This window comes from Pipistrellus hanaki (assembly GCF_964339955.1).
Source record: "Pipistrellus hanaki genome assembly, chromosome: 9".
Taxonomy (NCBI): domain Eukaryota; kingdom Metazoa; phylum Chordata; class Mammalia; order Chiroptera; family Vespertilionidae; genus Pipistrellus; species Pipistrellus hanaki.
The window spans coordinates 49,047,216-49,056,823 of NC_140511.1; positions in this window are offsets into that span (position 1 = coordinate 49,047,216).

A 9,608-nucleotide genomic window follows, 5' to 3' on the forward strand; every position below is an offset into this window, starting at 1 on the left:
TAATTCAGCACTCCATAACTCCTTCCTCAACACTACCTCACCCAAGCCCCTCAGATGCTCCATTCAACACTCTTACCCCTCACTCCACAGAAGGCAGTGAAAAGTGGTTATTCTTATCATAATTATTTTTCTTCCTCTCACGTATACAATGGAATAGTAGACAGCTATTGGATTTAAAAATGTGTTAGCTCTGTTAGTACTGACATGCAAAAATATGTCAATGATCTTTCATCAAATGAGTAAAACAAACACACAAATTGCAGGGCAATATGTAACATGTGATACCTATATATCCATGAGGTTTGGCAGGTTACATGTCAAACTGTTAGTGGTAGCTACTCGGGGGGGAGGAATTGGGGTTGGTGGTAGGCTCTGAAGAACATTTGTTCTTTTACTTTAAAAAACTGAGTTGTTTGAACTTTGTTAATTTCACAGTGAAAATGTATTGATTGTATAAGTAAGAAAAGAAAAAAAAGGTGTAGGATTCCAGAATGGGGAAAGCAGGTCAAGAATTGCCAAAGCTCTGCCTTCTTGGAGAAGCAAATTTTTATCCTCATGCCGAAACCGGTTTGGCTCAGTGGATAGAGTGTCTGCCTGCGGACTGACACAGGTTCGATTCCTGTCAAGGGCATGTACGTTGGTTGCGGGCACATCCCCAATAGGGGGTGTGTAAGAGGCAGGTGATCAGTGATTCTCTCTCATCGATGTTTCTAACTATCCCTCTCTCTTCCTCTCTGTAAAAAAATCAATAAAAAATTTTTTTTTAATTTATCCTCAGCTGGTTTGCTTGGGGCCAACTGCTCATTTTCCCCAAATGCCTCAGGAAGCTGGTAAAGCGTGGGCACTCCTTTCCAATGCTTGGAAAGTCAAACTGGATGCCCTTGCATTACTGCTGCGTGACAACCCTTCTCTTTCCAAAACCATTCAATAACTCTCTAAACACAGGGAACTCCCAGCCTTAGTTCTACCCTCAATTCCTTCTTCTTTTGTCCACCATGGGTCAACTCATAGGAAACCAAGAGGATGAGTCAACAGACTGTGTTTTTCAATCATTTGAATGGATCAGGGGAGGCAAGAGCCTTAAAAAGTCCTCCCAGGTCAGTGGGGAGTTTCCCTTCTGGGAGAAGAAAACGCCTGGCAAGTTAGTGCTGGTTGTTGGCAGGAGGTCTCGGTTCCTCTCCACATGGACCTCTCCGTAGGCTGCTTGTGTGTCCTCCGACATGGCAGCTGGCACAAGTGACCAAGTCGTGTGCTTTATGATCTCGTCTGAGGAATCACATTCTGTTTATTAGCCCTGAGTCAGTAAGTCTAGCATGGTTTCAAAAGGCCCTACTTTTTTTAGTAAAAAAATTTTTGTTGATTTATTTGAAGAAGAGAGGGAGAGAGACAAACTTTTTTTTAAAAAAATCAATTGTCGTTCCATTTATTTATGCATTTATTTATTGCTTCTTTTTAAAAATATATTTTTTAATTGATTTCAGAGAGGAAGAAAGAGAGAGAGAGAGAGAGAGAGATAAACAACAATGATAAGAGAAAATCATTGATTGGCTGCCTCCTGCACACCCCCCACTGGGAATCAACCCCAGGCGTGTGCCCTAACTGGGAATTGAACTGTGACTGCCTGGTTCGTGGGTCGATGCTCAACCACTGAGCTATGTTGATGCTTCTTGTATATGCCATGACCTGGGATTGAACCCACAACCTTGGTGCATCAGGATGATTCTCTAACCAGCTCCTAGGCTCTACATTTTGAAGAGAGAAGTATCAAAGAGTTTGTGGGCATAATTTAAAGCCACCACAGTTAGTACCTATCAGAACTTGTATTGGTGCAAGGAACACAGACATGAGTCATACAAATCCCTATCCTAAAGAAACGTGTAGCTTAACAAAGGAGACTGATGTGTTTCACTGGATGACATAAGCATTGGGAACAGAGAACATTCTCTACTGGGGGAGAGGACACAGTGGGAGAGGAGCCTCTGAGAGGAGGTAGCATTTGATGTGGGCCTTGAAATAGGAGTAGGAATGTGTTAGATAAAGTGAACTGATGGTCAGCACTCTTTCTAACCTGCCTCTAGTGTGCCTTTCTGTGCTGCAGAAGCTGATAATATAAAACTACATTTCCCAGACTCCCTTGCAGGCAATACTCTGGCTAGGATTTAGGTTCTACCAGTAAGATGCACAAAAGAATTGGAGGGCAGACGTCAGGCATGAGTCAAGCTCCCATTTTGCTATCCCTGCTGACATGTCTGCCATGGAGGTGTCTGCTTTTTCTGCAGCACTGGTGGACATGGCCCCAGCATTCAGACACTGGCTCACGGGTGTCCAGAGAAAAAGTGGGACATCCTTTTGCTAGTAAGGCTGTGACTGGTATGGCGTGCAAATTGGTGAATGGCTCCCTGAGAGCAGAAAAGATGCAGGCCTTCCAGAACCTGTTCTAGAATTGGAGAAGGAAGACTCAGAGCACACAAACACCTTTCCGCAGACTCCTTCCCGTGTCTATTCCTCAAAGCTCTTCTGTCCTTAACTGAGTGGTCACCCACTTTCACAAGCACTCAAAGATGATCTTACTTTGGAAAATGCCAGGATCTTGGAGCCTTAGCTGCAACTGAGAACAAAGCAGTTTCATTTTAACAACCAATTATTCCAAGTTAAAAACCATAAAATGGCAACAAAAATTTAATCTTGCGCTCTCCAGTCTTCTCCTATCTCCCTCACTGAACCCATCCACACTTCACAGGCAAAGCTGTCAGCCAAATGGAGGTGCCACTAGATTCGTTTAAGAGATAAATATGGGAACTTAGGTTTATAAACTCTGCAGTTGTCAAGAACCAAGCTTTGCTTCGCTGGTGTTTGCCCAGGCTTTCTGGGCTAAGATGTGAAGGTTAGGACAGAGCTTATCCCCCACCAGCCCCAGGCGATGGAGACACTGAAGCCTGATGGGGTTTTTATTATCCTTGTTTTCTATGGCCAATGCATCAGTGTCACATGCCAGCCTCTGTGGGGCTCTCACACTCCCAGCACCCCCTGCACACACACGCTGCCCCAGACGCTCTTTGGAGACTGACATCCCCACACTCACTTGATAAATATTTATGGCTTAAAACATGACAGGCTGAAAAGCACGCAACAGCCATGGATCCCACCCAGGGTGGGACCTGCCTGGTGTCAGCTTGTCTTGTAAATCTTCCTGAGGGAAGGGCAAGGCGCCCTGGGGAAGAGGCTGTAAACATGCAGTGCTTGGCTGAGCTCCTAATGGACAGAATCTTGAAAGCAGAAAGCTGATCTAAGTGTCCTGCCCGGCCCATGAGCCTTCGCTCTCCAAGGTGCACAGCCTCTATGGAAGACAAGCATGAGGATGACATGGATTTGACTTTTGAAAGATGACTCTTTTTTGAATAGCAGCTAAATAAATAAATAAATAAATATTTTTAAAGAAAAACAAAACAAAACACAGTATCCAGATGTTCCTAAATAATACCTCCTTTTGCATCTTCTAAATATTTTCCAGGTCTTGGGTCCCTTGCAGAATATGATTAAAGCTTTGGGTACTCTCTCCAGAAAAATGCACACAGGCACAAACACAAACACTCTGCAGGTATTAACTTCAGGGTTAAAGATTAATTAGACCCAGGCCTTTGTCTTCCAGAAACTAACAATCTTACAGAGAAGGTAAAGAAACAAATAAAAATGCATATAAATATAAGTGAGAAAATGCCAGCACTCCGAAGGATTGTATTTTGAGAGTTCATGGGGAAGAGAGAATGAGAGTTGTAAGACAAAGAGCCAACAGATGTACAGTCCAATGTGCTATTCATGCGTGTTGCAGATGTCTGCTGAGGGCCTTGGATCCTTGATGTCCAAGGTGGCCTTGGGCTTCTGAGTCCCGTGGACTAGGGAGTGTAACATCCTCTCCAGTGTTCCTGCTGCTTCACTGTGGGGACCTTGGTCTCCTAGCCCTTCCACCTCTCAAATTTCTGGCTTCCTCAAACACCATTTCTGTCCTCAGACTGTGTCTTCCCACATGAAATTCAGTCACCCCTCTGGTTTCCACAACCACAACAAAAATCAATCAGACCGAGCATTTATACAGGTTTCATCTGCAAAATGAGGATATGGACTAGGTCAGTGGTTGGCAAACTGCGGCTCGAGAGCCACATGCGGTTCTTTGGTCCCTTGAGTGTGGCTCTTCCACAAAATACCACGGCCTGGACGAGTCTATTTTGAAGAAGTAGAGTTAGAAGAAGTTTAAGTTTAAAAAATTGGCTCTCAAAATAAATTTCAATCGTTGTCCTGTTGATATTTGGCTCTGTTGACTAATGAGTTTGCCGACCTCTGACTTAGGCCAATTGGAAGCTACCCCTGAAGCCAAGAGTTGATTTGATTGTAGACTTAAACCCCATTGTTGCTATACCAGTGGGATAGCTATTGGACAGGCAACCATAATACCCATTACAAAACCCTTTATCAGTGTGAGTGTGAGTGTGTTGTGCTGTGTGTCCCAGTGTGTGTGTGTGTAATGTGTTGGTGTGTGTGTGTATATATATGTATGTGATGTATCTACATGAGCATATGTGTGAGATGTGTGTACATAAGTATGAGAGTGTGTGTGTGTGTGTGTGTGTGTGTGTGTTGAGAAGACCGTGTTCTCAGACTAATGCTCCTTCCCTTTGGAGCCTTTCACCCTGACCTCTGCTGTTAGCACCTCGCTGGCCCCTAGGGGGCACTGTGCTTCCCCGCTGACCCTTAGCTACAGTGTGTACAAAAATCCCTTTTCCTTTAAGCACATATGATAGGTTGGAAATTTTTAAAGCAGCTTGACTGGCAAAAGGAGAACAGAAATTATATCAATGCAGAGTGTAAGAAACAAAGTTATTTCTGACAATGTATGTCGCTGAACCAATAATAACCTCCTATTTTCCCCAAAATGCTATCTTGCCTTTGAGCCTCCTTCCCTGCTCCTGCCTGGCTTTAACTGACCGACACCACCTTATTCCCTGGTTGGCAGGATAGTCTCCAAGAGACTTGTCCCTTGTAGCCAAGACCAAAAATTCCCATCTGTACTCGCCATGTCGCCTGGGCCTCCCCCTCTCCCCATCACTGTTCCGGGGGATTACTTTAGCCCTTTCCAACAAGAGACTCACAGTAAAACGGCTTCATTATACTCTTGGTGGTAAGAATCGGTACAATCTAAACACGAACAGAAAGGTGACCTCACGCTTTCCGTCAACGCATCTTAGATTCCTACAAAGGACTAGACAGAAGGTCGCCTTCTCCCCAAACTCGAGTCTCGTGCTGGTTCTAGCTGCCAGGCCTGCTTGCTGCCCGGCCCCTCCCTCTGCCTTCTCCTCCGCAATCACACACGCCCAATCCGTCCAGTGCAGCCCTCTGCTGCCCTCTGCTGCCCTCTGCTGGGGCCTTCCTTAAACAGCCCTGGAGTTCACCAGCAGCTGTGGAAGGGAGGCCCATGAGGTGTGCTCTCTTCCCTAAAGTCTTGCAGAGTTCCCCTTCAGTCTGGCCGCTGGAACAATATTTTAACCCCCTACTCAGGTACTTCAACACAAAATAAAATAAAAAATTTTTAAGGTGGGTGAAAGAATTTAAAACTCTCACTTCAAGGTGAAGATTAAAAGGGCTTATTCATTCATTAATCAAAAGTTTATTGCATGTCTGCTGTTTGTTAGACATCTGTACAAAAAGGAATGTTAAAAAACTATCTATACATATAAAAGGCTAAGTGTGCATCTGTCCAACCGGTAGCTATGATGCACACTGATCACCAGGGGCCAGATGCTCAAAGCAGGAGCTGCCATGATGCATACTGGCCATTTAAAAATAAATGGCACCACAGATCTGACACAGACAAACCAACACTTGGCTTCCCCCAAGTGGGACACAGGGCATGCCACCACCCCAGAGCGACACCCCACCAAATTGCAGCCAATGCTGCCAAGACCCCATGGCACAAAATGAGGCCCACAACCCAGCCCACCCCAGAAACCATGGCTGTGGGCTCCGGGTAATGATGTCACATAGCAACACCCAGCTTCCTTTTCCTGGCAACTAGCCTCCTTAGAGTTTCTTCAGCCCAGGAACCCAACTTGTTTTATAGCCAGGTGCAAACATTTTACAGTTTAAACTTTAAACAATTGTTTCTGAAGCGTTTTCCCATGCCAATAATTCTGTCTCTGCATGAGCCTTAAAATTCAAGTCCCTAATGCCCTATCCGGTTTGGCTCAGTGGACAGAGCATCAGCCTGCAGACTGAAAGATTTCAGGTTTGATACCTGTCAAGGGCATGTACCTTGATTATGGGCACATTCCCAGTAGGGGGTGTGCAGGAAGCTGATAGATGTTTCTTTCTCATTGGTGTTTGTAACTCTATCCCTCTCTCTTCATCTCTTTAAAGAGCCATATTTTTTTTTTTTAATTCAAGTCCCTGAAGTAGTGGAAAACAACATTCTGCTTGGACCCACCACTATCTGGATAGTCTTAGCATGGGCTTAAATTCCTGTCCAGATTATTAGATCTCTCAGCTATGCATTTACAAGTACATTTACTAAGTTGCTCTTATTTAGTGTTTATAGCAGGAGAATTTTGGGGTTACTCTAAATTGCCAGAACAAAGATTCCAATCACAATTATTTTATTGACAATCGAATTAAAACTTTTAACCTCTACCTTCCCAGTTTTTACATTAGGGAACATTTTATGCAGTTTTCAATTCCTGAAAATAGGCTGATGTTTTGAGATGAGTTTTTATTGAAAACCTAGAACAAACTATGGCATAAATTCTAAAACAGCTGCCCAGACAACTGTAACACCAAATTATTAGCCTAAAATGTTTTACTAGTTATCATATGTCCTAATTTCAGAGACAAGCCTTATTTTAATAATTGACAAAGAAAGCACAATTTAAAAATGCAGCTGCAAAAACATATTGTATTGATAGATGCTGTTAGGGCTGAATTATGTCCTCCCAAAATTTATATATTGTAGTCCTAACCCCCCAGTACCTCCAAATGTAACTGTATTTGGAGATAGAGTCTTAAAGAACCAATTAAGTTAAAATGAGATCATTAGGGTGGGGCCTCCTCCAATATGAATGGTATCCTTATAAGAAGAAGAAATTAGGACATAGTCACACAAGGGAAGACCATGTGCAAATGGCCATGTACAAGCCAAGGAGAGAGGCATCAGAAGAAATCAACTTTCTGCACATCTTGATCTCAAACTCCCAGCCTCCATAAGTGTGAGAAAACGAACTTCTGTTGTTTGAACCTCCCAGTCTGTGGGTACTTTATATGGTGGCCCTAGAAAATGAATGCAGCTTCCTATTATTTCTTAATAATGTATACAAACTATTTAAAGCACTTCCCACTGTGTCCTGCTATTTGAAAGTTATCTAATTTAAGATCTCAAATATTCTTTGTTAAGATTAAATATTCCTTATCCGTTTTAATAATTATCATATTTTATCAACATATTAAATAGCTCAGTCTTTGGACTGGCTAAATGCAGGTATTTATCAATAACATAACCCATCACAGTATCAACAACAGGAAACTAAAGAATCTTAGCTATTTTGTTTTTTATTTTTGTGGGTTTTTTTGTTAATTCTCACCAGAGGATATTTTTTCCATTGCTTTTCAGAGAGGGGGGAGAGGGGGGCGGCACGCGGAGAAAGAGAAACATCAATGTGAAAGAGTTAGTCAACCAGTTGCGATCCACATGTGCTGGGACCAGGGCAGGGCATGAACCTGAAACCCAGGTACATGGCACCCTGGACTCTGAATCAAACCCCTCAGCCCTTGGTGGGGATGGGGAAAGGGGACACACCGCCCGAGGGCCTAGCTACTTTGAATACTATTCAACAAAACCCACACTGACTAAATACACTAATTGCTTTACCTTGATCTGGTGCACTCAGGCCCATCATAGAACTTAGCAGTTTATGAACAGACATTGCCCAACCATAGCAGCTGAAATAAAATCTTTGTACTCATTCCAAATGTAATCTACAGCTTAAAAACGTCTAATTTAATCAGTCTTTGCTACAGTTAGGGAAAAACAAAAAACAAAGAGCTGACCTCTGGGCCCTGGGCAGCACCTGGGCCCCCCGGGTTCCCGAGCACTCCCTCTGCCTGAGTCACCACGGTGCCTGAGTCCCTCTGCAGAGATGCAGTGAGCACACTGGAGGGTTGAGCCACAGTATGGGCCTCTGGGCCATCCAGCAGCATCACCTGGAAGCACGCTCTCTCCCTTCGGGCCTCACAGACCTGCTCCTGAGCAAACCCGCAGGGAGCCTGACTGGCCCCTTTGGTCCTGGCAGCTGTGGCCTGGTTCACCCAGAAGCGGCCATGCGGGTCTGGGGCCTGGCACCTGAGTAGGGGGAGGAGGGCTTCCCCAGCCCTCGAGCCTTAGCATTCCAGGGGAAGGTACCAAGAAGAGTGGGAGCAAGCTCAGTGCACACCCTGCATTCTCAGCCACCTCCATCCCTATCACCCCCCACCCCCAGGTATCCAGTGAGAGGTCAAAGCCCCTGGCGCATCCCCCACTCCCTGTGGCCAGCGCATGCCATAGTGAGCAGTAGAAGTCTCAGTCTCCCAGTTGAACTCTCAGTCAAACAACTGCCCGAGGGAACAATTCGCATATTAGGCTTTTATTATATAGGATATAGGATTTATATGTATATGTATATGTATATGTATATGTATATGTATGTGTATATGTATATGTATATGTATATATGTACATGTACATGTATATATTTAACAAAGTTTCCACTTAAAGGCTTTGAGGGAGGTGGGAGGAAAAACAAATATCAAACTGTATTTTTAAAAGAGAAGTGTTTAACATGATGAAGCTGGACTGGAGTTTGAGGGCTGGGTGGATGAAGTATTGGTAAAACAGGCTATTACAGTAATACAGGTAGGAAAGCAAGGATAATGCTTTGGGCTAGAATGGAGGTGGTAATGAAGAGAAGATACATCTGAAAGACACTTTGGGATGTAAAAGCGTACTGTTGCCTGGCCAGTTTGGTTCAGTGGATAAAGTGTTGGCCTGTGGACTAAAAGGTCCCGGGTTTGATTACAGTCAAGGGCATGTACTTGGTTTTGGGCACATCCTCAATAGAAGGTGTGCAGGAGACAGCTGATCAATGTTTCTCTCTCATCGATGTTTCTAACTCTCTATCTCTCTCCCTTCGTTTCTGTAAAAAAATCAATAAAATATATATATTTTTGAAAAGTGTACTGTTTATAAATTTATTTAATTAGATTTTCTCTGGGAAATAAGGCTGTAGATTAAAAATGGTAGCAGAGTAAGTGATGCTGCACAGACATGCTCCCAGGAGCAAACTGGTATTGCAACTAAAATACAAAAAAATTTTCTTGAATAATCAACAGAAGACTTGCAGGAGAGAACCCTGATACCTGAGGACTGAAAGTGAAGACCATATGACACTGGTACAAGGGGTGGAGGCAAGAAGGGGCTGGCCAGGCGCCCACAGATAACAACTGATGCTCCTGGGATATATCTCAGCTATGGGGGATTGCCACCGAGAACTCTGGGGTCTAATCCCCAAGCTGGGTTGGGGTATCCATATAAC